At 44.0% G+C, this 27,863-nt stretch overlaps 1 protein-coding gene across 3 annotated transcripts in view; it reads left to right on the plus strand.

Moving 5' to 3' along the window:
- hivep2a (HIVEP zinc finger 2a) overlaps nt 1-27,863 on the plus strand; it is a 129,513-nt gene that overhangs the window by 27,794 nt on the left and 73,856 nt on the right. For 2 of the 3 annotated variants that reach the window (XM_086265076.1, XM_086265077.1), the window contains one exon: nt 4,849-4,968. The gene's annotated coding sequence lies outside the window, so the exon portion shown is untranslated. Of the gene's footprint in view, nt 1-4,848; nt 4,969-23,989; nt 24,310-27,863 lie in introns of those variants that run through there. The other variant, XM_086265078.1, reaches the window with a different exon arrangement.

The following is a 27,863-nucleotide window of genomic DNA, read 5'->3' on the forward strand; positions in this document are numbered from 1 at the left end:
TACTGTTCATTTCTTTTGTGCATTTCTGACTACCTTCTTTATCTACCCCCATGAAAACAACATCTGACGACCTCCCCTCTACCCTTAATGACGAACTAGGTATATATCAATAAAGATGTAGTTTGACAACCTTCAAAACCATTTCTGGCTTTTTTGAGAGTAGCTGCATAGGGAGAGACCACCCTCATTAAAATCAGACCCAAAGCTAATCATTTTGTTCTATAAACAGGCCTGAAATATGACAGAAACTGCTGAGTTAAGAAAACAGCTTAATCCTGGTGGATTTATTTATCATTTCCACGTACAAATGAAAGCTATATGTGGATATCTATATGTCTTTACATGTGTAAAATGATAATCCGTATTGGCAACACTATCCCCACTAAAGATGAAATATTCCAGCAATCAGTGTTTGACATAATGTGAGGTCTTGACTGATTAGTAATTCATGAGTTACTGTTGAGTTTAAAACAATACTGTGGAGGCAAAAGTGTGAATTGGTCTTTATTCAGATTATATTCACATGCATAGAGTGCATGAAGAATAGCCACACATGTTAATAGATTCTAGATCATGTTTTAATAGATATATACATTTTGAGATTAGTATTAGTATTTATAACATAATGTTACAGTTAACACTGCCATGTGGAGATTTTCTCAAGTCTAGCTAACACTTCCTGTGTGTTGCTATGTTTTAGACAATCAGTAGATTATTGAGATAATACAAGATGGAATTTAGTGACTTACACACATCTTACTAATCAGACTGCGTTGGGTCTGAGTGCAGTAATAAGTCAAAATATGAAATCCAATTCCAAAATACTGTGTAAGACAATAATCTCTAATAGTGTTTTGTAATATATTGCTGTTTTTTCCCCTTTAACTATCAATATTTGCTCTTATGTGTCACTCACCTCCATGTCAGCTGCTCTCCCAGCACTCTCCACCCTCACTCTCTCTTTACCCTGAACACACCACAGCATCAGCATTAGAGTAAAATGTTGTCAGTAAACAGGTGGAGTTTGTTGCCATGATGTTCAGGGATAACTGATTAACTCTTTCTCACATGTATGGCGATGACTTTCTCAGACGCATTTCTGACAACAGCTGTGTTTCATTTCAGAGCAAAGTGCGACATTTTTTTTATCATGTCAAAGCAGACGCTGTGTTGTAACCGGGCAGTTTTCTGAGCCCAGTGTTGCACTTGTGACCTGTCCAGCTGGGAGAAATCCACCCTGTCGGTCGCCTTAAGTTAGATAAGCGGTTATGGGAATGGATGGATAGATGGACATGGCACGACAGCTAAATTTAAATGTTCCCTCTTGTGTGCACGCTACTCATTACTGTTTGACGATAAATCCACATGGTCTGTGTCTAACTTTTCCTCACTAAGGTTTAAGTTCTAAAAGAAGTCGGAATATTTTGCATATGTTTATGCAAAATTGTCACATCCTATTACCGCCAATGCTGTACAGAGCCCTCCACTTTACCACAAACTCCCAGACTGTGTTTTTGTCTGCCTGCTTTTATAAACTATACTGCAAATTTCCCTTTTCCGACTAAAGTTTTGTGCACATTTTTACAGAAAATGTAACTAAAACGTGTCAGACTTCTCGAAAAAACAGAACTACTTCTTTTCTCTCTCCCTTCACATTTCAGCTTCTCCCCTCTTGTTGTCCAGCTCCTTTTCTCCTTTCATCACTCTGAGTGGTTCGCTCACTGTTTTTTCCACAACCCGTCCATCCCTCCATCCAGGCGTCTCCCTTCTTTCAACCACTCAGTCCTTTTGCCTTCTGTTTCATCCATCACTCACTCTGATCCCAGTCTATCCCCCCTCCTCCTCTGCCACCTCCTCCTCCGCCTCTTCAAAGCTCTGTCTATCTGTCTCTGGATGCAGTCCTCTCCTCCCTTTCATCACCCTTTCCTCTCCTCCCTCTCCTCTCCTCCCCACTCTCTTCTCATCTCCTCTCCTCTGTTCTTGTCCTGTCTCAACTCGTTGGTCTCCTGTTTGTCTCCCCTGTGATGTGCTCCTCTCTCTTTTCTTCCTCCTTTCCTCCTCCTCTATTTTTTCTCCTTTTCTCCCCCATCTCCTGTTTTCCCCCTTCTCTCTTTTCAACTTCTTGCTTCCAGCTCCTTTCCCTTTAATCTGCTCTCTTTCCCCTCGCTTCTCCTCTTGTTTTCCCTCATTCTCTGACTAACTTTTCCTCCCTTGTCCTTTCTTTTCCTCTTTCCCCTCAGCTCCTCTTTCATCCTAATGCACCAACAGAAACCCAAAAATCCAGAACAGATCCTCCTTTTTCTTTTCGGCTGTCAGTGGTAAGGTCTCTCTCCAGGCTCTCTTTTCAGTTTCAGGCTTTTAAGTGACGAGGCACGAGGCGAAATTAAAAGACGCTCAGATATCTCCACTGTTAGTTTTGAACGTATCTGTGTCTAATGTGTTTTCCACACTCAGACGCACAAACGGTGTCAGTGACAGGATTTGTCTGACAGCTGGGTGATATTAGACCTCTCTCTGAACTTAAACTACATAGGATGATCAGAAGCAGCTGTCAGGCATCTTGTGTGTGCATGCGTGCGATTTCGCGTTGGACTACCTTAGTGTCATCAGTAAAATTTGTCCTTCATCTCTCTAATTCCCACTGGATATTAAACACAGAGACATTCAACTGAGGGCCAGAAATATCTATGCAAATATGTTCAGATAAGTCCTGTTTTTCAAAAAAAATGTAAATATAGTGACGTTCCTACAGAAAGTGTGATTGTTGGCATGAACGTAAAGCACATTATGGGGAAGTATTAGAGTTAGGGGATATTTTCAGGTGTTTCACATTCGTGAATATAGGCGTATAAGCTAAGCTGTGTCAATTTTTAATTCAGTGAAGACGGAGAGGTGATTTATCTGCATTTAGGACCATTAAGTCAGTTTGATATCTTAATACTTCTCCTGGTTAGCTTAGTTAAAAATGTAAGTAAGAACAAGAAAATGCGACACACTTAAAATCAAAAATGAAAGAATGCAGTAAATGTGAATAAACCTCACCAAAGAGTGAACATTTAAGTCATGGATACCAGCACATCCTGCTGATCCTGTAACTCTAGAGCCTTAAACAGTATGCTGGACAAACAACAGTGAGGTAGTCTGTTGAGGAAAAACCACACAAAGCCATGAATAATTAACTAAGACTAATAATATAATCTGAAATCCTAGAATAGTGAATCTAATTTAAATGGAGGCCCACATTCACAATACACAGTACATTTTTGTGTGGCTGGTGCTCACTTAGAACATGTTAATTAGCAGCACAAGACAAGGAACCGATGTCATGTATTAATGTGGGAAGGTGCAATAATGTAAATTCACATACTGGACTACTATACTCACCTGGTTGAACCCCCTTTTGCCGTCAGATCCACCTTAATGCTTTATGACTTAATAATAAGGATTTGGTCCAAAGTGATATCATCACAGATTTCCCGTTCGTTCTCATCCCAAAGTTGCTCTATTGGATTGAGATCTAGTTACTGCGGAGGCTGTTTGAGTCTAGCGAGCTCATTCTCATGTTCAAAAACCAGTTTGAGATGATTTGCAGAGCGTTCTCACTCCCGAGGCGTAACATGTCGACGTTTTGTCACGTCCCGCGGCGTTCCTGAGGAACGCGAAAGGAGACCTTCGGCGTTCTTATGGTACGCGGCGGGTTATGGCTGGAATCCAGTGCAATGACGCTCCCGCGGTAGTAGACGTTCCAGCCCTGTATTCCAGCCCTAAACCTAACCTTATCCCTAGCCCTGACCATAACCTTATTCCTGACCTTAACCAGGACTTTAATGACGTTAAATAGCGTGTTTCTAAGCGATTTGAAGAAAAAGAGCGAACATGTGTAGGTTCAGTCCAGACGGTTCTCATATTTCCTCTTTTTCCGAGGTCGTCATTTAGGAACGTGGTGGGTAGCCGAAAACGTAATATGGTGACGATTTGTCACCTAGCGTAAAATGTTACGCTTTGGGAGTGAGAACGGGTTGTGATTTGAGCTTTGTGGCATCAGAAGACGGGTACGATGTGGCTATAAATGGACAGATATGGTCGGGAACAATACTCAGGCTGTGGCATTTAAAGGACGCCCAACTATATTCAAACCAAATATTCTCCACATCATTACACCACCACCACCACCACCACTCTGATTTGTTGATACAATACAGGATGGATCGATGCTTTCATGTTGTTTACTCCAAATTCTGACCCTACCATCCGAATATTGTGGCAGAAATTGATTTGCCTCCCTGTCAGCACGAAGCAGCTCACTGATTATTTTCACTCTTTCGGGCCGTTCTCTGTGAACACTAGAGAAGGTTGTGCAGGGAAATTGAGTAGTTCAGCAGTTTGTGAAATACAGACCAGCAGGTTTGCCACCAACAGCCATTCCACTTCCAAAGTCACTTAAATCACCGTTTCTTCCTCATTCCGATGCTCAGTTTGGACTTCTGCAGTTCAACTTGACCGTGTCTACATGCCCAAAGGTATTGAGCTGCTGCCATTTTATTGGCAGGTTAGACATTTACGTTAACAAATGGGGGAGTCTATGTACCTAACATAGTTGCCTGTGAGTGTGTCTTTATTTGGCTGCTTTATTTGTGGAGGATATAGGGAAATAACTGAAAAAAAACATGCACATTACATAAAATCAGCACATCATAAATACATGCATACACCCTGACATGCATTTGCACATGAACATGTACATATAAAGGCACGTACAGGGACGAAGTTGCTGCTCATGAACCCAGTCACTGTTTCTGGCCTCCTCACCAAACCAAACACTGTAATTTATCTCCATCTCTCTCTCAGGCTGACCTCAGGCTGTTAAAGGTTTCCAGTTGAGCTTGTGGCGGGCAGAAATGTCAGAGCTGTGGATTCCAGCGGCGGGCAGAGAGGCTGCTACAGTATGTGGCGGGAGACTGCGATGCTGTAAGTGTTTCTGTCTGTGTGTGTGTGGTGATGCTTTTCTTAGGCGGTGTGAGTATGCGATGAAAGGAAGGCTGCTTGATGATCTGAGCTGAAGAATTCTAGAGAAACTGAAGGTTTCCCACCTGCCCTGTTGACTTTGGGCATATCAACACATATCAACAAGTTATTTTTGGTCTAATGACTCCACGGTTCCTGTTCTTGCCCGATAGTCAAAAACAACCAAGTGTTTACGTGTAGTTTGTCCACTTTGAGTGAGTCTCAAGGTTTGTCCTGACCTGCACTTGAGGGAAAGTGGAAACGTACAAAATAACCCCCTCTGATGACATGTGGTCACAACGAAAGAATAGACTTTGTTTGGAGAGAGTTTTGTTTAGAGAAGCAGGTTGGGTCTAGAGCAGTAGGTTGGGGAATTACTGGAAAGCAGTCAGGTGCACGTATACGAAACAATATTGAAAGATTGTTGGAAAACAGTTATTTTGTTCTGTATCTTTAAATCTTCAACTTTATGTAGAATTTGTCTTTTCTCGCCTCTTATCTCCACTGCGATCATTTTTCGTCTCTACATCTTCCCTCTGCTCCTTTCTTCCTGTTTCTCAGATGCTGCTCAGGGCCAGAAGAGTTATATTTAGCTCTGCTCTCCTCCTCCTCCTTTCTGCCCTCCGTTTCTGTGTTTTGCCCCTGCAAAGATGGCTTCATTAGCCATAGACCTCAGCGTGAAAACACACACACACAGACACACACACATGCTGGGGTAGAGAAGGGGATAGAGCCTGTTACATAAGAGGCTCTCTTATATAATTTGATGCATATTTGATGCTGAATGGTGCAATGGCAATGCAGAAAGCTGTGAGCGTGTGTCTTTGTGTGTCTGTGTATGTGTGAGTGGGTGTGTACATAAGGTAAGCCAGATTTGTGCAATGTGGCCTGCCCTTGCCCTCCCTGAGTTGTTACGTCACAGGGAAAGCTAAAGGTGAACGGGCAGTCACAACTAAAAGAGTGTGTGTGTCAGTCTGTGTGTGTGTGAATCTCCAAAGTATATTACAGCTCAGTATGAAAGGACTGTTTTGATACTGAGCTGCTTATATGTTTTTTTTTTTTTATCAGTGTCATCTTACCAGAGTAGAGTTTGAAAGCTGGTCCTGTGACTCCTGTACTTCTCTCTCTTCTCCATTTCCTCCTCTGCTATTGATCTAAGTAGACTAAGAGGATCAATGAAGGTTAATGGCTTTCTACCTGGGTTCACCTCATCGATGCACTTCATCAGGAATGCCCTTGCTGGCTGCACACTCAGGATACAGAAAATAACGGAGGGAAGGACTGCAGACATTTCATTAGATGTCGCTGTCAAACAAGGTCAGCTTTTTTTGCTGACTTGTACTGCTTCAGGTGCTTTACTACCAAAGATTTGTCTTGAACGGTTGCTCAAGATTATTGTTCAGATTATCCTCATGAAAGGGAAACTTGAGAACTAAAACTTGACTGACTCATGAGGGACAGATCAAGAAAGGAACTGCCATAATTTAATCTAGAAGGGTCTGAGATATCTGGCCTTTTATTTTGTCCTGAAATGTCCTACATTTCCCATAATGCAGTTCAGAACTGAGGTTTACTGTCTGTGACAATTAAATGGAATCTGATGTTAAAACTGCCCCTTTCACCACATTTTTATTTGTTTCCTCAAAAGCATGAACTCACTTGCCTCATGCTGCCTTCAAGTCTTGTGGGAATTTTAATGCTTTGGAGTAGAGTTCACACGAGCAAGTTAAAAAAAGGCTACAAAATAAACAGAATGCAAAAGAAAGAAAGTCACTAATAATTGTTGATTCGGTGGATGGGTGTAAGTTCACTTTCAGGGCTTTTGATTTCCCTTTTTTGCCTGTAATATTCATGTAGAGCTCTGCTTTTTTTCTGTGACTGCAGCATTGTAATAACTGTCAGGTTGACAAATGCATGAAAGTATGACTGCTTTTCCTCTACATTGCATCAGCGTAAAACCAATGTTGTAGGTTTATTTTTCTTGGAAGTAGTGAACGCGTGTGGTTGACATGTACAGAGTTAAGAAATGGCATTAAACAGGAAATGTGGTGCAGACTGATTTATTAAGAAAGAGCAATGTTTTCCCATTAAGATCCCAGCACTGCTGCTAACATACCACAGATCAGGCCACTTAGCTATTTCATTTGACTCTATTTTCAGTTCTGTAAAGATCAGCAGCAGCAGCCAGTCAAGCTTTACACTCTAAGGTCAAAAGCCTGCCCCGCTAGAGCTCCCAGTTGAGCAAAGCTGTGGTTATACTGGCAGCTGCCAGGTGGGAATGTGTGGCATTCCCTCTTATAGGAAAAACAACAAAATAAAAACATTCCACGCCACCTTAATTAAGCTTTCCTGACATGCTTTAAGTTTTCTGGGTTGCCAGAATCTGTACTTTGGTGGTAAACAACTTGTCTTAAATTTGTATTTGTCGGGAAGTAGCCGGTGACTCGTCAGCTGGCTATGCTGCACATTTATTTGTTTCTTTCCATTCTTTCACTTCTGGGAGGAAGTAAGTCATAGTGAGTCTGGCAAACAGAAGCAGCTAAAATGGAAAAACAAACTCGTTCATAGCATCTAATCTCTACACAAAGAAAATCTATCAAATTCTGAGACAACCAGGTGCCACATAGCTCACTTGGTGTAGCGCAGGACCTGTAGGCTGAACCCTTTCCTGTATGTCAGCCTCCCACTCTCTCTCCCCCCACCTTCCTGTCTTCTCTATAATTGTTGCTATTTAAAAAAGGCAAAAGCCAAAAATAAATTCAGAAAAAACTGAGACAGAAATGTTGTGTTGGGAGAATCGACATACATGACGGAAAAGGTACAAAGGAAGTCACAAAGGCAGAAAAGAAAATTGCTGTGTTGTTGTGCGCACATTTGAAAGTGTAAAAGGTAGAAAAAAAGGAGTAATAGTAAAGTGAAAATGACGCGAGACGTATTGTTTTAGCTACGAATTTAACAACAATATGAAAGTTAACCTTTGATGCCCTTGTTCTCGCAGGTTTTGGCAATCGGGGATACTGAAGTACATGAGAAACTATTTACTTTTTTATTGTCATTTTCAAGGGACTGGGATTACTCATCAATAATTCAATTGCATTAATTTGAGTTTAATTATTATTATTTTTAATATATAGCACCAAAAAGCAACAACAGTCACCTGTGGGTGCTCTATATTGTACGGTAAGGACCCACTTTTGAGGAGTGAGATTCAAAGGATGTTCAGTTTTTGTTTGATAAAGTTTCATGGTGACTAGCTTGTTCTTTAAATGATTAATACTAAGCAAAAGTCCTACACATTGCCACTCTTCCAGTGGAACACACTAATACCAACTGCCCATGTAAATGTGTGTTGGTGTGCATCCTGGCATTCAGATATCATCCGGCAGCCAGCTAGTCGTGCTACCTGACCTAATTTCCTGCCAGTAACAGGAAGTCTGCCCTTCTGCTGACATTGGTGTAACACAGGAATCCTTCCCCTCTGTGCAGTCGCTGCCAGATAATGAGGTTGCGTAACAATTAAACTCTTCACAGTGTTGTTAATATCGATTAGCACGCTCCGTCTGACGTACAACAGACACACACAGGGGCGCTCAGTTGCCAGTCCATCAGCTGGCAGATCAATCAGAGCCTAATGAGATAAACGAGCTTACTAATTAGTTAACGAACCACTGGCTGACTGAGTGACACAAGCACACACAGAGTCAGCCTGGCAGCTTCTCCTCTTGTCAGCACAGGGGAAGAGAAGGTAAGAGTCTCTTAACAAACTACTTCTCAGTAGATTTGAATCTGTAGAAGTGTAAAAAATTTAAATACCCTCAAAGCTGAAAGTGCCATAACTTTCATGTTTTAGAAGATATCAAACTGAATCGTCTCCACTTAACTTATAATACACACATAAGACTTTTCAATACTTGTTTTTAATGGAAGTTTTTTTTAGTCCACTGTTACGTGTCTTTATCACAGTGACCACAACACAATTCTTTATACTGCAGACACATTAAAAACATAATATTAATTATGTTAATTGTTCAATCATAGTAAAAAGAAAGTACACCCTCTTTAAAATCAAAGGTTTTACATATCAGGACATAATAAAGATAATTTGGTCCTTAGCAGATCTGTTAAATATAACCTTAAATGAATTAAAGCACATATACTGTTTCATTATTTAACAACGATTGATCCAAAATGCAGCCAAATTGGGTCATTTAAGTCTGAAAAGCACTTCCTATGCCAGTAACTGAGCTGGAAATTTACCTTATTCAAGCTTAATGCTTTCATGGTAGCATTACCTTTGGTTGTTTTTGATTACTATGCTTTTTTTTTTTGGTTTTGTGATGCAGGAAGTCAGGAAGGTGGTGTGGCTCTAAATAAACAAGCTGAACATGTCACTTCTTTAGCTTGGACTGTTGCTGATAAGTGTGTCCCACCTCACAGGATCTTATTACAAAATGTTCCCCCCACATTTCCATGACAACTCACAGGTACACAATGAAACTCATGGGTAAACACACACAGATGAAACCCATCTGGAAAAGGACAAGAGCTGTTTTATAATTGCTATAAAAGGCATCGGGGAATTGGCACGATGCAGAAAAAGACTTTACTCAAATTGGACTGAAATTAACTAAGAATTGGGGAACTCATTTTAAAATTCATCTTGTCTTGGAAAGACTCCTTATTTAAAACCTTGATTACATTCCTCTTAAGACCCCACATCCGAGGGCACATGCGGTCTGATTTTTTTTTTGTCTTTACATGTGAAAGTGACCTGCGTATTGAAGCCTGTCAGTTATTCTGACTCAGTCAGCCGTGATGGACAGCTCTGCCCTCCTGGTCCTGTCATGCTGCTATTTATCACAGACTTTTTATGTGACTGTGCATGTGTGTGCTTTGGCATGGTTTACTTGTGTAACACTAAACTGGATACCCCTGATGTCTCAAAGAGGCTTCTGTGAAACAAGCACATATCTGGAGCGTCCACGGGGACAGCCCGAATAATTTTAGCATCGTGGGGCAAGCCTGGGCCGGATGATGCAGAGAGACAAATAGCTGAACAGACAGAAATACAAACAGACAGACAGATGGCTGTCACTAAGGTTCAGCCAAAATTGTGCAGAATATTCTGGGTGCATTTTAAAAAGAGGTTTCAGATGTTAGCCTCCTTTGACTGGTTGAAAGCCAGGTTGTCTGTGTGTTAGGGGATTCATACCAGTAGCATTTAGGCTAACTCGGGGTCATTTGTGAGAAACCATATTTGCAATTCAGGAAGCTATTCTGCAAGTGGGCAAACTCTGGCTCATTGAACTAAAGTTCCCAGACGTTAAGATGTAAAATCTTAAATCATATTGTAGATTTTTTTTTGTGTAATTACAATTCACATTATCAAAATATGTCAAAAATACACAAAGGTTACTAGCAGGAACTGGCCCGGGGGAAACTTAAACCCAGGCCATCGCAGTAGCCTTTCAGCATATCAGTGATCCCTTCATATACTATACTGGCACCTTCACACATAATTCTGGGCAGACTTTATCCAATCCTGGATTATTACAGTTACCAGATTTATGGTCCAGATTTACATGTCATTATTATTACAATTTGGGGACCTTTCAGTGAGTTGGAGCAATGGCTATTTTTTTGTAGCCAGAGCAAGATTTTCTGTTCAATCTGAAGATAAATCTCTATCACATGATGGCTGCTGGTTTCCAAATTGCATTTCTGTGAATGCTGTCCCTCCTTTGCTCACCACTGGGACCAGTTTTCCTTATTAAAATCGTATTGCTTACCTCTCTATTCTACATAGTAATGCAGATAACTGAGCGATTACTCTCACAATAATGAATACAATTAGACATTTTTTCAAGAACCTGAATTGTTACCTAAAGAATAACTGTATAAACCAGGTACAGCTCCCACGAGACTCTTAAAACATAGCAGTGGTGAGGGCTTGTTGGAAATTATGTTAAATGCCAGCAGAACTGTTAAGAATTTCAGCTATCACATTTATTGTTAGATGGGAACAGGAAACCATGTTCTTTCTAAGAAGACAGGTATTTTTTTAGAGCTACAGAAACTAATGGACGAGCTAAAGAAAGGTCTGGTCTTTTATCTGAAAATCAAGTAGTTTTACCAAATTTACTATTCTCCAACAACCGGTTGTTGACTGCATTGTAAGGACAAATTTGCTTGCGTAGTGATGAAGTCTTCCTTTTCATCTTTATATCTGTCATACTGTTTCCATCAAGGCACTGCGTCACAGGTGTGACCTCTGAAATGCGGGTATGTGGGGTGATTTGAGTTTTGTGTTGATTTTCTGTAATTAAAGTCAGGGATAACCTTTGTGTTTTGAGGTTTGGCTTTAATGAACAGAAGTTTGGGGTAAACACTGTGTTTTTTTGGAATCGGGCTGGATCTGCTGTGTTTTTCACCAAGGGAGGTTTATGGTAACCTTTAAGAGCTGACGTCAGTCGCTTTTGTCCGCTGTACCTGTGCAGCCGGCCACTGCTGTGTGTGTGTGTGTTTGAGACGCAGGCAACAGTCTCTTTAATGAGGGTGAACTCGAAGGGTTGTGCTTAGTCTTCATTTGCCCTGCTGGGAAGGTTGCTGGCAATGGGTACTTGTGTGTGTGCGTGTGTGTGTGTGTGTTATGCTTGGGAAGCCCCCTATACACACTGCAAGACTTCTAATAATGAATACCACCTTTTCGAGTAAGTCGAACCCCGTGTGTGTGTGTGTGTGTGTGTGTGTGTGTGTGTGTGTGTGTGTGTGTGTGTGTGTGTGTGTGAGTGTGCGCACATTGTGTCACCCCCACGGGGCGACAGGTGCCACAGGCAACATGAAACTCTGCAGACCGACATGGTGAGAGAGAGAAAGAGAGACAGTGTGAAGTGATGGAAGAATAATGTACTGAAGGGAGATGGAAAGGTTAGACAAAGGGAGTCAGAGCCAAAAGTATGCGGACACACACAAATGTTAATCCTATATCAAGTTAAATCACAATGGGAATTAACCTAAAGTGCTTTCCAGTCAAGAAAATAGACTGTATATGACAGATGGACATAGGAACTGTGACGTCACCTTTTAATCCTGGCTGCAGGAATTTTGATGTTATGGCAGGGCAGGAGAAAAAACATCCAACCAACCAAATCAAGTAGTCTAAAATACCTCTGTATGCCGTGGCATTGAGGTTTACTAAACTAAGAGACTTGATCCAAGCTTGAAAGGGGTGTCCACGTACTTTTGGCAGTGTATTAGAGAAGGGATTGACAAATTGACCGAGAGAGATGGATGGAAAGATAGTGAGAGGAAGGGATGGAAAGACAGGGAAGCAGAGATAGACAAATAGACATAGAGATAGTTTTCACTGCTGGAATCAGGGACAGCTGGCGTGTGTGTGTGTGTGTGTGTGTGTGTGTGTGTGTGTGTGTGTGTGTGTGTGTGTGTGTGTGTGTGTGTGTGTTGGCATGGCTGAGTTGCATAACACTCTACTGGGTCCCCCATGGCTTAGAGGCTAAAGTGGTGCCTCTCTCGCTCCCTCTTCCTCTGTGTTGAGCTAAGAGAGGTTTTATCTGTGTGGCATTTTTATAAAAGAAAATATTATTAACAAAATCAAAGTGAAAAACAATATTGATAATTTCTCAAATATGGAAAATCTTTGTGGAAAGAACATGTCAAATGCAACATTTAAGAATCCAAATTAAAGGTAGAAAGTATGGAGAAGACGCTCGCTCATGCGGGTCTTCCAAGTGTCGGGAAGGGAAGCACCCTGTTGTTGTGACCATGCCATATTTCCCATGGTGCTTTGCTGTGGGGAAGCTCTGCTGTGGAAAGAACAGCCCTGCATTTTCTCTGCTCTACTTCCTAAGATGCTGGCTGCTCTTTGTTGTCTATACACGTATGTATGTGTGTGTGTGTACTCCGCATGTGGGCACTTGCAGGCAGTCTTAATTGTTTGCATGCCGGTATTTGTGTGTGTGGGTGTCTGTGCACATTAATGTGTGTTAAATGCTGCTTCAGGATATCTTTCGTTTTGGTCGATGTTTAAAGCTGTGGAAAGTGGAGAAGGAGGTGAGGGCGTGCGTACAGTAGACAGCTGATGGTGTGGTAAATGATCCAAGTGAGTAATTTGCGCTGCGTACACATATTATGAGCTGTTTGCACTGCAGCCCTGACCTTTTTAGACATTACCCAAAAGACACCTTTAATTCTTCCAAAAGCCAGAAGGCACAAACACACACAATGTCCAGTACAAAATTACCGAAACGATGCAGCAGTAATCTCTGTAACTGTTAAGATCCAAATCTACCAACCCTGGGTTCTCTCCTTGCTTCCACAATCCAAAGCCAAGTGTGTTACATTGGTCATAAGTGTGAATGTGAGTGATTGGTTGTTCATCTCTATGAACCTATTTGTCTCTCTAGCCCTGTGACAAATAGGTGGCCTGTCCAGGGTTTATCCCACCTCTCAGTTCACCCAGTAAATTGAATTGGATAAGCAGAGGATGATGGATGGATGGAGTAATCCACGTACGAGCCACAAAGTTGGAAAAAAACATCAGAAGCTACAATGCTAGCTACAAGTCACTTAATGCATCATTGGTCTGCTCACATTCCATTTGTAGTGCGTCATGCCCGTCATTCATCGACAAGCTGCTTCACTGAAAAAGACGTGTAGCCATTGATTCTTCATTGGAAGTGTGAAAACGACATGAAACAGCAGTAATCTATACGAGCGAGAGAGCGCCCTGAGCGCAACTTTATTGGAATATTGGAATTCATAAATGTGAGCTAGCAAATACATTATATTTGTAGTGAAACTGGTAAAGTAGTCTGCATAATAGTAGTTGTAGTAGTACGGCCCTGTTTTCGGGCCTGCTCACCTTGTCGTGTTCAAACATGGAACGATGGGCAGAGAAAGCAGCAGCGTGCCCCCCACACATTCCAGAGGAGGCATCAGGGACAACGGGCATGACAGGGACTTAGTCAGACACGGAGGAAATGAAAAGCAGTAAGAGGAGGTGGGTTGAAAAGTGGCTTGCAGGGGCACAACAACTGAAGGCAGTACTCTGTGTGAGCCAATCAGATACATAGAAGGGCATGAGCTAAGCTAGCAGCGCATGAGGGCTGACACTGAGATGAACTAATCTGGCAGGATTGTGGCTTAGCTTGACCTCGTGGCCTGTCTGCACTCATGCTTTGCTCTTTTTCATTGTGGTGTCTTTGACAGTTACCATACAGCTTCCGGTTTTCCTGCACCTGAAAAACCAACACGAATTTGCGAAAAGACAAACAAAGACACAAATGTCACGGCTGCCGAGGCGAGCCGTGTGGATATAGAAGGAGGACCCAAGATGCAGGCAGTGGATGAGATACCGGTGGTTTTATTTACAGAGGTGTAGTGGCAAACAAACAGTGGGGCATAACAAACAACTAAAGACACCTAAACTGGGAGAACTAAAATAACAGACCTGGGAGCATATGACAACGGATGATGAATAGCAGAGAGACGCAGACGAGGAACAGGACACCGTGGAACACAGGGTAACAGACTGACACAGAGTTACACAGACTGACACGGAGGAACACAGACGAACCGGCAACAGGCAGGAGAACACACAGGGCTTAAATACACACACCAGTAATCGGGGATGAGAGACAGGAGGGCAACACAGCTGGGAGGAATCTGGACTGACGGGACAGGGGAAACGTAAACTGATCACACTCACATATGACACGGACCTTCACAATAAAACAGGAAACTCAGATACATGGAACCAGACAAGACATTGAACTAAACAGACAGATTCACAAACAGATGGGGAGACACCATAGACAGACAGATACAGACGCAGACTCAGAGGCAGATCGAAAATAACACAGAACTTAAACAATCATCATCTAGAAAATGATAACAAACTAAAAGCGCTGGGTCACCGACCCAGGACCATGACAGTACCCCCCCCCCCCTCAAGGGCTGGCACCAGACAGCCCAGCAGAAACGAAAAAATGGACCAAAACAAAACAGAAAACAACCCGACCAGGGCGGGCGGAGGGGGCCCAGGACGGAGGGACAGAGTCCAAAAAGGCCCAGATGGTCAAGTTCAGGAAGCCGACCATGCGAATGGCAACGGGGCAGGTCCGGATGCCGGCCACGCAGTAGGCAGTGGCGTGGAAACAGTTCTGGGGGCCGACCGTGCGGACGGCAACAGCGGCGTGGAAACAAGTCCGGAGGCCGGCCACGTGGAAGGCAGTGGCGGCGTTCAGGAGGGCGTCCACGGTGGCGGAGATGCCCAACAGGCGGCCAGGCAGATGACCGACGATGTGGAGGTGGTAGTAGGGGACCTGAAGGCTGCGTGGCCCCTGCAGCCCCAGGTGAAGCGGAGGCTGGACCAGACGAGGCGGAAGCTGAAGCGGAGGCTGGACCAGACGAGGCGGAAGCTGAAGCGGAGGCTGAAGCCGGGCCAGGCGACGCTGCTGATGAGGAGGCTGAAGCCGGACCAGACGAGGATGAAGACGCAGAGGCTGGACCAGACGAGGAGGAAGACGCAGAGGCTGGACCAGACGAGGAGGAAGACGCAGAGGCTGGACCAGACGAGGAGGAAGACGCAGAGGCTGGACCAGACGATGAGGATGCAGACGCAGAGGCTGGACCAGACGATGAGGATGCAGAGGCTGGACCAGACGATGAGGATGCAGAGGCTGGACCAGACGATGAGGATGCAGAGGCTGGACCAGACGAGGCTGAAGCAGAAGCGGAGGCCGGACCAGGCAAAGCAGCTGATGAGGATGCTGAAGCTGGACCAGGCAAAGCAGCTGATGAGGATGCTGAAGCTGGACCAGGCAAAGCAGCTGAAGAGGATGCTGAAGCTGGACCAGGCAAAGCAGCTGATGAGGATGCTGAAGCTGGACCAGGCAAAGCAGCTGATGAGGATGCTGAAGCTGGACCAGGCAAAGCAGCTGATGAGGATGCTGAAGCTGGACCAGGCAAAGCAGCTGATGAGGAAGCTGAAGCTGGACCAGGCAAAGCAGCTGATGAGGAAGCTGAAGAGGAGGCCACTGCAGGTGATGCGGAGGCTGGACCAGGCGAGGATGAAGACACGGAGGCTGGACCAGGCGAGGATGAAGCAGTGGCTGGACCAGGCGAGGATGAAGCAGTGGCTGGACCAGGCGAGGATGAAGCAGTGGCTGGACCAGGTGAAGCGGATGAAGCCGAAGCATGCGCTGGACCAGGCGACGCTGAGGATGCTGAATCCGGACCAGGCGACGGCGTGGAGGATGCAGCAGAGGCCGGGCCAGGCAACGGCGTGGAGGATGCAGACGGAGGCGCTGCAGCAGGTGGCGGCATGGATGAAACTGCTGCTGCAAGCGTGGATGAGGCTGCTGGTGGAGCAGCTGGTGGCTGGACGGGCTCCTCGGGCCCCCCAGCTGACGAGGAAGGAGGCTGGACGGGCTCCTCGGGCCCCCCAGCTAACGAGGCAGAAGGCTGGACGGGCTCCTCGGGCCCCCCAGCAAAAACAGTCTCAGAACCAGTGGGCACTGGAGCCCCTGGCACATACAGAACAGAACCAGCAGGTGCGGAGACCTCTGGCAGGAACGCAACAGAACCAGCAGGCACACGGGCCTCTGGCAGGAACGCAACAGAACCAGCAGGCACACGGGCCTCTGGCAGGGACAGAACAGGACCAGCAGGCACACGGGCCTCTGGCAGGGACAGAACAGGACCAGCAGGCACACGGGCCTCTGGCAAACACATAGCGGCCTGCAGCTGCGCAGAGCATTGACCCTGCTCAGGCAGCGACAGCTCTGTGCAGTCCTCAGCTGGCTTCTTAAACTCCAGGGGTCCAGAGTCTAATGGGGGCTGAAACCCAGCCTCTGGGGAGGCCCTGGAGTGCATCTCAGTCTCAGAACTGGCCAGCCTTTGAGGAATGTTGACATTGTTCTTGGGTTTGTCTCTCTGCTTAGAGTACGGAGTTGTTGAACTGTCCGTTATGGGTTGGACTGACATGGCTTGCTGTACAGGAGGAGTAGGTGAAGGTGATGGCTGAACAGGTAGTGGAGCAACTGACACAGGATGCAGGGCTGGTGACTGCTGAACTGAGGATAAAGCTAATGATTCTTCTGCTAACTGGGCTACTGACTGGGCCATGGATTGTAACAGGGTTTGTAATAAGTCTGGCTGTGACTGTAATTGAGCTATGGATTGTGAGGCTGAATGTGGCGGAGGTGGCGACTGGGCTTCTGGCCGGGCGGCTAACTGAGCTTCTGGCCGGGCGGCTAACTGAGCTTCTGGCCGGGCGGCTAACTGAGCTTCTGGCGATAAACAGTTTTTGTCCAGTGCCGTACAGAACATCACCCCTGAGTAAACGGTCCCACAGTTCAGACCAACAATACTGTCCTGTCCACTCACCACAGCTGGCTGCTCGGAAATCCCCAGGTCCGACTGTGGCGAGGAGCGTCGGCAGCGTGAGCGCCGTTTCCCCCTCGAAGGCTGGGTTGACGGGCCGGGCAGAACATCCTCTGTCGGACTGGGCAGTGAAGCATGAGCTGCAGGGTGGGTGGTAGCAGCCGGGGGGTGAAGACGGAGTCCATTCAGAATGAAATTCTGTGCGAGCGGGTGAAGTGAGCTGAGCAGCCAGGGGAGACCAGAAACCAAGCGCTGTAGCCGATTAGCCACGGCTTGGCGAAATTCTCTCCCCTCGTGCTCCAGCCACGCGTTGATTAATTTGTCCACGGAGTAAACAATGTCCTCCCGGAGCTCCTTGGGCGGGTTGAATGCTGCTGGGTCCATAGTGGCCGGTTCGTACTGTCACGGCTGCCGAGGTGAGCCGTGTGGATATAGAAGGAGGACCCAAGATGCAGGCAGTGGATGAGATACCGGTGGTTTTATTTACAGAGGTGTAGTGGCAAACAAACAGTGGGGCATAACAAACAACTAAAGACACCTAAACTGGGAGAACTAAAATAACAGACCTGGGAGCATATGACAACGGATGATGAATAGCAGAGAGACGCAGACGAGGAACAGGACACCGTGGAACACAGGGTAACAGACTGACACAGAGTTACACAGACTGACACGGAGGAACACAGACGAACCGGCAACAGGCAGGAGAACACACAGGGCTTAAATACACACACCAGTAATCGGGGATGAGAGACAGGAGGGCAACACAGCTGGGAGGAATCTGGACTGACGGGACAGGGGAAACGTAAACTGATCACACTCACATATGACACGGACCTTCACAATAAAACAGGAAACTCAGATACATGGAACCAGACAAGACATTGAACTAAACAGACAGATTCACAAACAGATGGGGAGACACCATAGACAGACAGATACAGACGCAGACTCAGAGGCAGATCGAAAATAACACAGAACTTAAACAATCATCATCTAGAAAATGATAACAAACTAAAAGCGCTGGGTCACCGACCCAGGACCATGACAACAAATATGTGATTGAATGTAAAATATATGTGTTAATAGCGTATGGATTCAACATATGTTTGTAAATGTGGTCTAAGATAGCATTATAAATCAAAGAAAGTAATAACTTGTTTGGAAATGGTGACTATTGTGGACAGACGAATAGCAACATACACGAATAATTCCACTTCAGAGCTGAGCTCTCTTTGGCTAAATCCACCCACAACTGGCTGTGGGATATCACTTGTTTGAACAACTGTTGCTGGGTTGACAACTCCCAGTTTTAGAGTTTTTGGCTGGATCCACATCATGCCTCGTCACTCATGGGAAGAAAAGGAAGTAAAGCCCTGGGATCCTGTTGGCAACAGTCAGCCTGAAACAGGCTTAAGACCGACGGATGGAGCCGAGAGGAAGAAACCCATGATAGAGAATAATTCCAAGGGAGCAAGTGAGAGATTGGAACAGAAGACATTTCAAGGGTTTATCTTGATTAACTGACCAAAGAAAACACACAGAGGAAGACACAAAGCAAAAGACAAATGCTACAATAAAACAGACAAATTAAATACTTTTTGGGAAACTGAATGCAAACCAAGACTGAGACAGAGCCTTGCTGGCAATGAGCCTGAGACGCTCCCGGCCATATTTAATCATCAAATATTAATGCAGTAAAGATGGAATACAGGAAATTAATATTCCCCATTAACAAAGAAGAAGAGTGAGCAGCGGCTTGTAATGGCCACGAAAGACAAACGGCCTCCGTCCAGAGGTTTACGTTCTGTTCTTACTTTCCCTGATTATGGGATCCAAATCAGGTCACGGTCTACATCCTATATGATAATCTGAACACTCATCTGTTCCACCTCACATTTATCATGCTCACTTCCCCTTCACTCTTTATTTTATGCTGTTTAAATGAATCATCTATTACTTCCTCAAAGTGTTTTTTCCCTTGCTGCTAAGTGCACATTGTAGCCGTGTTTCCATAACAAACTTCCCAAGATCCACCTGCCGGTCAAACGTGGACTGGACGGTCTTAAATTTAAGTTTGCGTACGTACTGGTCTTACTGGTATCTAACTGTCTTACTGACCCAGTTTCTCTTCCTTAGTTCACTCTAAAAAACACCAGTTCAAATGATAATGACGCTGATTTCAGTGACAGTTCAAGATGATGGACGGCTTAGGCAGTGAAGTCAAACGTATCCAATGGGTAGAAAATGGTCCACTTCAGCTGCCGGCTACTGAAAGTTAGAAAAAGGAACGGGCGTACTGTATTGTCACCGGGCAAGTTTTTGTTGTTTCATGTGTTTCATTTTAACCGGACTGTCTAGTTTTCAGTATCAGCCGTTTTTAACGTGTTTCCATACCTCTGAATCACCATTCACATCTTTGATGAGAGAAAAAGGTGTGGCTGTGTCGCTTTGATGACTGCTTCTACCTACTGAGTAAACAGAATATAAATCAGTGCTTTTTGGGGGACGTCAAGAATGAGTAACTGGTTCCCATGCCAGAGCATGGAGTACAAGCATTCTGAAGCAGAGTCACAGAGATATATGTTGGTGTCTTGATGCAGGAAAACTAAGTGCCCAGAGGTAGTCCTGTCATAAATCCTGAGTTTCTTTCATGACTCATGTGGGAGATTTGTGTTTTACACTTTTTTTACTTGCTAATTTGTTATCTTTTAATGCCATTTTGACACAAAGACGTGGGAGAATTGAACTACTGACTTTCCAGTACTCTACCTCTTAAGCCACAGCCACCTCACTAATATAGAGGCATAAATCAACTAGCTCTCCAGAAGACAGATTTCAGCTGGTGATGGTAATCCCTATTAGATCCATCCATCCATTCATTTTCTTAACATCTTAACTAAGACTTGTAGGAGATCTATGTCAGCTCAGCCTAGCTGTCACTAGTCGAAAGGCGGAGTACATTCTGGACTGGTCACCAGTCCCTAACAGGGCTAACACAGGGAGACAGACCACCAAACACTCTAGCATCCACACCTACAGCCAACTTGGAATCACCTAACAAACATGTCTTTGGACTGGGAGGAAACCAAAGCACCCAGAGGAAACCCACACAGGTACAGGAGCGCAGGGAAAGCATCCAAACTCCACAAAGAAAGACCCAGCTGAGCAGAAAGTTTGAATTGGTGAGTTTCTTGCTGTGAGGCAGAAGGGCAAACTGTTGCACCACAGTGCTGCCCACCTGACCACCCTACCTCTAGGAAAACACAGTAAGGACCAGACCTAGCTGGTTAGCAGAATAAAATAAGACTGAGGGGATTGTCCGGTAGTAAATGATCCGAGTTACTGTCTGGAAAAAATAAAAACAAATGGCCACATATGCTTGGGTGGCTTGTGTTTTGCATCCTTTAATGACAGTAACCCTGCATACTGAAAATGAAACATTGTGCATGTGATTTTAATGATAATACTTTAATGTTGGCACATGAAAATGAAAAATGTGCCCAAATCTGATGTTATCACTAATTTGACTGTTGAATCTAATTTAAAATGATTCACCTCTCCACTTTAATTCTTTTTGTTTTAACTTGTTACGGGGCTGCTCCAAATATACTTCAGGACAAACACGGACAACTTAGACAGCACTTCTGCGGTGTGGCTCTTGGGGGATTATATACTGGAATAATGCATGAATGTTCCAAACTCCCACAGTGCGAACATGATGTGGCATGACAATGCTGGAAAATGAGGGGTGTCAAAGCCTGCTGGGAACTGTAGTTGTTGAATGCAAAAGGTGTTTTTTGATGAATGACATGTTCAAGTGATGCGCTTTGAGCTGTGTATCCACCCCGCTCTGACAGTTGATGCTTCTTTTTTGTTTTCCTACTCTTCCCCTGCCTTTCTGCTCCTTTTCTCTTGCTCTATCTTCTTGGCGAGTGATCCTAACAAGGCGGATTATACATTTTCAGACTGAGAGCAATCCAGATATGATCAAGTATTTATGTAAGCTGCACTCTCACTGCTCAAATACATACAGAGCTCTCTCGACTCAACAGCTGTTTCATAACCAGCAGTCGCTACTCACTGTGTGTGTGTCTCTGTGTGTTACTGTATGCATGTGTGTGCACGTTAACAAGTCTGTGTGGTGTGATAGCTGATAGTCAACAATAAAGCACTGAATTATAAATGTGCAGTTAATGCTTAGGAGAGAACAGACATCTATCTGGCCTCGTTAGAGGAAGTGTGTGTGTATGTGTGCGTGGCCATATTTTTGCGCTTTCTGTTCCTTAAATATAAAAAAAAAACACTAATTGTTTGCCACTTAATTGAAATGTAACTGCTAATCCAGCAGACTATGTAACTGTATTAATTAAAAGAAAAACACTCAGCGACTTGTGCTGAGTTAAACCGAACAAGGACTATTTATAGAGAGCAGGCCAGGCTGCACATGTGCATAATTCATAAATCTTTATGTGTGCGTATATGTGTGTGTAGCAATACATAATACATAGTGTATACATCAGTGTTAAACCAGGCGCAGGCTGCAAAGTGCTGGGATTTACAAATATACTGCACTGCGTGAGGCACATACACACATACAGCGAGCGGAGGCTAGCCCATTGTGCTTGAATAATACCAAATGCATTGACGTTTAGTATTCCCAGTGCACACCAGCATGGATTGTGGTTCCAGTGAGACACACATATAGAGTACAGTCAGATGTTTTCTGTCTATTTACCCGTTTGTGCATGTAGATTCTTCAGTTCCTGTGTGTTTGTATCCAGTATTTGCATATGTGTTTGTGTGGGGTTTTTCAAAATCTCTTTTCACTTGTAATGTGTTCTTTTGCTTTTATGTGGATTATTATGCTTCCCGTCTTTATATTCTCACACCTCCACTTGTGCTAATTTCTAGCTCCCTATTTTTGTTCTTGGACTCCTCTGGAGTACCTTTTATACTGTGTTTTTTATGCAGGCCCTCTGTTAATTCTTTGTCTGAATCTTTGCCGTTTTAGCTCCTGTCTCTTTAAAGCCTCTCTCTCCTTAAAAGTCACATTTTTTTTCTGATTGGTTGCCCCTCACGTCTCTTCCACAAACCAAACTCAATGCTTGTGGGCTTCCTTCTCTTGCCTTTGTGGAGGTTTCAAAAACAGCCTTTATACACACTAAAAAGTGTAATAATGTATTTTCCATTGAAAGGAAGCATCCATGGCTGCTTTCTGAGTTAGACTGACTGGTTTGCGGTGTTCTGAGCTGCAACACGGGCAGCACTGGAGATGATCATATAAGGAAATTCCCTCTAGCTGACATCAACCATGCTGAAATAAAAAAAAAAACATTGTAAGCTGACTGTTTAAAGCAAAGTAGTTTATTTTCTGACTAAAACAAGCCTCTTTTTTCTTATCCCTTAAAGCTGTCTTTCTTCTGATTGGCTGCCTCTCATAAACAGATGGTTTGAACAGCACAGATCTCAGTGCTTGAAATTTGTAATATCACCTCTTTGTGGATTTATTCAGAGCCAAAAGTAGGAAAACAGAGTTTGAAACTGTGCATTAATGCTTTACAGGGATCACTTGTACATAGCCCACATTATTTGAAACTTTGTTTAATGTGAACATCTAAAGTTGTAACTGTATGTGTGTAACAGAAAATAAGGAAATGCTCAGTAAGGAAGCTGTAAAAGTTTGTGTGTGTCTTATTGTGTGTTATATCATGATACAGTGTGTGAGTAAATGTCTAAACATCTTGGTTTTGGTGAAAAAGAAAATGCATGCTTCAAGGGAATACTCAGTGGCTGTTGGTTGGATTAAAAAACCACAGAGGTGCACATCACTTTGGATTCTGTCAGTCTGTCTAAGTCAGGTGTGATCGATGATGCTACAGAGTGCACGAGTTACTTTTGTAAAGCAGTTATAATGACGGCAGTGGTAGTTTTTTCTTTCTTCTGATCAGTTTCACATTTTTGCGTTTATACATTGTGCTTACAGCGCAGTCTGCGCTGAGATTTTGCGAAGTCTGGCTTTTTGGAAATTAAAATGTGGCAATGATGAGAAAGTGGTCATTTGTGCCTTATTTTGCATCCTCAAAATAAGTCTTCTATATGTAGGGACAGGAAGTTGGATGAGCTGTTTGGTGTCAGATTTGATGCATCTGGTCTTCTGCGTGCACCACAGCCAGTTGCACTTTTTGTAGTTCCTTTGCTCAGAAACGTTATTCTACTGCTATAAAATTGATTTTCCGCACTAATGCTGTCATTGTTAAAAGTGCATATGCTGGCCACCCCTTTCAAGTCTAAATATAAGCGTGCATTTAAGTTGCCTTCATATACTGTGTATTACATATTACAACACACTCTTCATGTCCTTGCAAAAGTGCCATATGCGTTGGCCTGGCGCCTCCTCCCCCCCTGCTGGGGCCCTCCATCTATTTCTGGCTCTGCGTCATGCCTGGGCTTTACTCCTGTGGCAAGAGGAGTGTTTCTCTAGGGCTCCCACTCTGCTGTACACACACACATATACACACACACACAGAAAACGAGCGAGCGAGCGAGAGAGAGAGAGAGAGAGAGAGAGAGAGACTCACATACACATACACCTCCCGACTGAGACACGCTCACATGCCTGCCTGGTGAACGAGTGAGCGCACTCAGATGTAAACACACACAGTGGCAGACGGACAGAGCAGCGGATGGAGGCATGGATGAATGGGTGGCTGCTGACAAACTGGACTTCATATTGGGGGTTTGAACTTGTGTGTGCATGTGAGAGAAAGTGTGTGTATGCGTGAGAGAGAGAAGGAGACGGTCGGCCGGTTGGTCGGTGTGTCTGTTTCCGTGGCGATGGAAGGAGGGAGAGCGAAAACAGAGGAATGCTTTCGGTGATAGAAAAGGAGAGCCGGCCAGGTTGGTTCAAAGTCTGTCTGTCCATATCCAGGCTTCTTCTTCCTTTCCCTGCTCTCGTCTGCTTTGCCTTGCTTTCTTTTTCAGTCAAGTGGGTGCTTTCCTGTGAGTGTGTGTGTGTTTGTGTGAGATTGTGTTTGTGTGTAGCAACCAAGCAGGGGGGATGTCCTCGTCCGCGGCTGTGAATGACAGTGTGTTGTAATATGTGTGCAAGAAGGGTGACTATGACATAAAGTAGTTCATCATAAATATCTATCTATCTATCTGCCCCCCCCCCCCCTCTCTCTCTCTCTCGTCCTCTCCCTCCCAGGATGCTGTTAATGGACACACACACATATAAACTAGACAGCTGACTGTCTCACACAGCGGTGTCAGTTCCCTCCATTAACCGAGGGGTGCCACCACAACACACACGTACACACACCTAGTGTGCTTGTCCTCTTGAGCCTTGAGCACAGTGATTTACAAGAAAACAGGCTGAACTCTGTGTGTGTGTGTGTGTGTGTGTGTGTGTGTGTGTGTGTGTGTGTGTGTGTGTGTGTGTGTGTGTGCGCGTGCGCGCGCGCGCGCCTGTGTGTGTTTGTATTTATGTTTCATGTCTCCCTCGCTGCCGCTGGGACGTCCCTTGCATAACAAGTTACTCTAGTACACACAGCACAAACACACACTTGTATACACACACTGCCATTTGTCTGTCAGAGCAAAGAGGTGTGATTACAGTGACCTTGCTCTCCCCTGTTGGAGCTTTTTTTCTCCTTCTGGTTCTTTTCTATTAATGCCATTCTTTTTCTTTTATTTTCCTCTTTCTTCCACTAATACTTCTTGACAGTGTTCACTGTCTCATTACTTATTATTTTGCTTCTTCCCTTTTGCTACTACAAGTGGCATCACAGTATAACCTTAGAATGAGTTTTATTTTCATACATGTTATTTGACCTTCTTCTTCTCTGGTTCACATCGTCGCCCTGTCTTTCTTCTCATCATCTGATTTTTGTACTTTGGAAAATATATTAAAGTATGCCTAGTCCAATTTAGCATGCCTCTTTTCCATATTTGTGTATAGGTGTGTTAAAAGGGTGGCTGCCCAAGTTAAAGTTTTGAAAAATGAGGTCAGTACGTGCACAAGTAATCCCTGGGAGGCAAAAGCTCAGTATTCAAACTGCTCTCAATGCTCAGTTTCAAATAGTTTTTTTCTGTTCTTCGCTGTGTATGACATCATAGGGAGGGGGGGGGGGGTCCCTAATATGGTCATTTCTATGTTCTATTTATGAGGGACAGCCCGTCAGAAGAAGACTTAGGCTTAAAGGAAGAGATGCTAAAACACCTTTGTTTAAGACAGTGGAACCGAGGACTTGCAGATACATACGGATTATTTTGAAGTGTGAGTCACGTAAAGTATAGAGACAAGAAAATAAGCATAACAGCTCCCATTTATGCTTTAAAAAATAGGTTTCTATTACACCATTTACATCCTACACAGTCTGAATTTAGTGACAGACAAAGACAGTTAAAAGGATGCAGTTGTGTGTCTAACTTTTTTGTTTTTTTTTCTAGAAAGACAGCCCGGTAAATACTGTAGCTGAAAAGACAAATAAAGTGACAGACAGACATAAACATGAGACGGGCTGTCAGACAGACAGAGATTGGGAACTAAGAAAGGAGACTGGCAGACAGATAGGAAGTCACTCGAAAACAGAGGCAGTCAGACGAGCTGGCAGTCAGACGGACAAGTAAACACATTGAAAAAGACAGACGGACAGACAGACAGGTAAACAAATGTACACGAGGACACACAGACAGAACGCCTGGCAGAAGAGGTTGAAAAAGAACTGTCTTGCTAACTCAGCCAAAAACAGCCAGACACTCAGACGTGCAGGCAAATTCTGAGACAGCCGTTTAGCACAAGCGATAAGGCTCCTATACAAATATGTATTTGACAGACAGTCGGACTGACTGATGGACAGAGTGACAGACAGAGCAGGCAGGCAGACCAAGAGATGATCAGTCCCTCCGGTCCTAAAGCGTAGGAAGTCTTGCCGCTCTGCCGCCAAGTGTGTTAAACCATTTTTCCATTCACAAATTCTCAGACAGTGAAGTGTGCTGCTTCTGCCCTGGTATGTGCACGTGTGTGTTTGCAGTTCACGTGTGCGTGTGTTTATGTGCATGAGCGGTGTGATGCTCCGGAGGCGGGTGAGTGGGTGAAGGCCACATTCAATTGCTTTTCTTCAGCACTGATAACACTGTTCATTTAAATGCATTTTGTTGCGAGTTGTGACTCTGAAGAGGAGAATTTTCTAAGACCTTGCTTCCCAGAAATGTGCCGTTATACAACTCAGTTTATTCACTTTAACCACATTGTTCCCCACATGAAGAGCTCACTGGGGTTATAAACTTTTAGTCATCGTATTACTGATGATGAATGCCTGTTAGTGAGGAAAGTCATATTTGTTTAAACTCATTTCCCACTAAAAACACAAATTCATATTGGAGCTGACATTTGCCCAGAGAATAGTGCAGTGTTTAAAAATTCTGAATGTTTTTGCTCTCCTTCCAGGTAGGCCTCTACTCATTTGCGTACGGTATGAAAATCATCCCGCAGAAACAGCTCGTCCACAGAGCGAATATCGAGCCTCACACACTGTGTGCTTTTATTTTTGGCCGTGTTGTGTGGCTGTTGCTTGGTAAAGTCTGTCTGGGACCGGAACTGCTTCTCTGAAAAAGATTCTGAAAAAGATTCTCTTCTCTACAGGAAATTAGGCTTTGACTAGTTTGAATGCACATACAGTGCCGGTGATGGAATCGGTAGCATGCAAAGTTAGGAAACAGCAGTTTGCAACACAGATGTCCTTAGTAACTTATGAAATGGTAATTAAAGAAATGGCAAATAGCTGAAAAAAATGTAAAATAAATCAAATTTCCAGGGTCAAGAAACAACATTCATACTCAACAACTAAAATATATTTTTATTTTATTACAGTTTGAGTTCACTCTTCCTACTGTTGACCATTACAGCTGTTGATTGTGGCACAAAGCTGAAGAGTAACTGCTAGTGAGCAACTCTGAAACACTTTTGATTAAATATTGGGGTAGCAGATCTTTACGTATAGGCAAGTGTGTGCGTGTAAAGGGGGGGGGGGGGGGGGGGTAAAGCTGCAATCTTCCAATGACCAGCGGGGGCGACTCATACTGATGTCTATGAGATGATTACAGTACTACTCACTGGATCTGTGACCGCAGTAAATACTTTCCTGATGAATACCTAATTTCGAGTCTTTTTTCATACAGCACTTTTTTTTGGGTAACTAATACTTCTAGTTGCAGTAATACAGAAGGTCAGGCAGTTGATGTGGATGATATAAGGCAGTGGTGTTAAACATAGGCAGTCCAGCCTACTGGACGGCTTTGGAAAATGCGACAAAGTTAATAGATTTCAAATTTCAATTTTATTTATACTATATTTTCATAAGATTTACAGCCTTTCCTATTGATAGAGCACTCCCAGGCCCTGCACGCTGAAAAAAAGGGATTGCCCATTTCTTGGAGTTATGTAAGCATCT

Source organism: Aulonocara sp. 'chitande type north' Nkhata Bay, linkage group LG15 (genome assembly GCF_057382095.1).
Source record: "Aulonocara sp. 'chitande type north' Nkhata Bay isolate Kocher_YH1m ecotype deep benthic linkage group LG15, A_spYH_male_GT1.1, whole genome shotgun sequence".
NCBI lineage: Eukaryota > Metazoa > Chordata > Actinopteri > Cichliformes > Cichlidae > Aulonocara > Aulonocara sp. 'chitande type north' Nkhata Bay.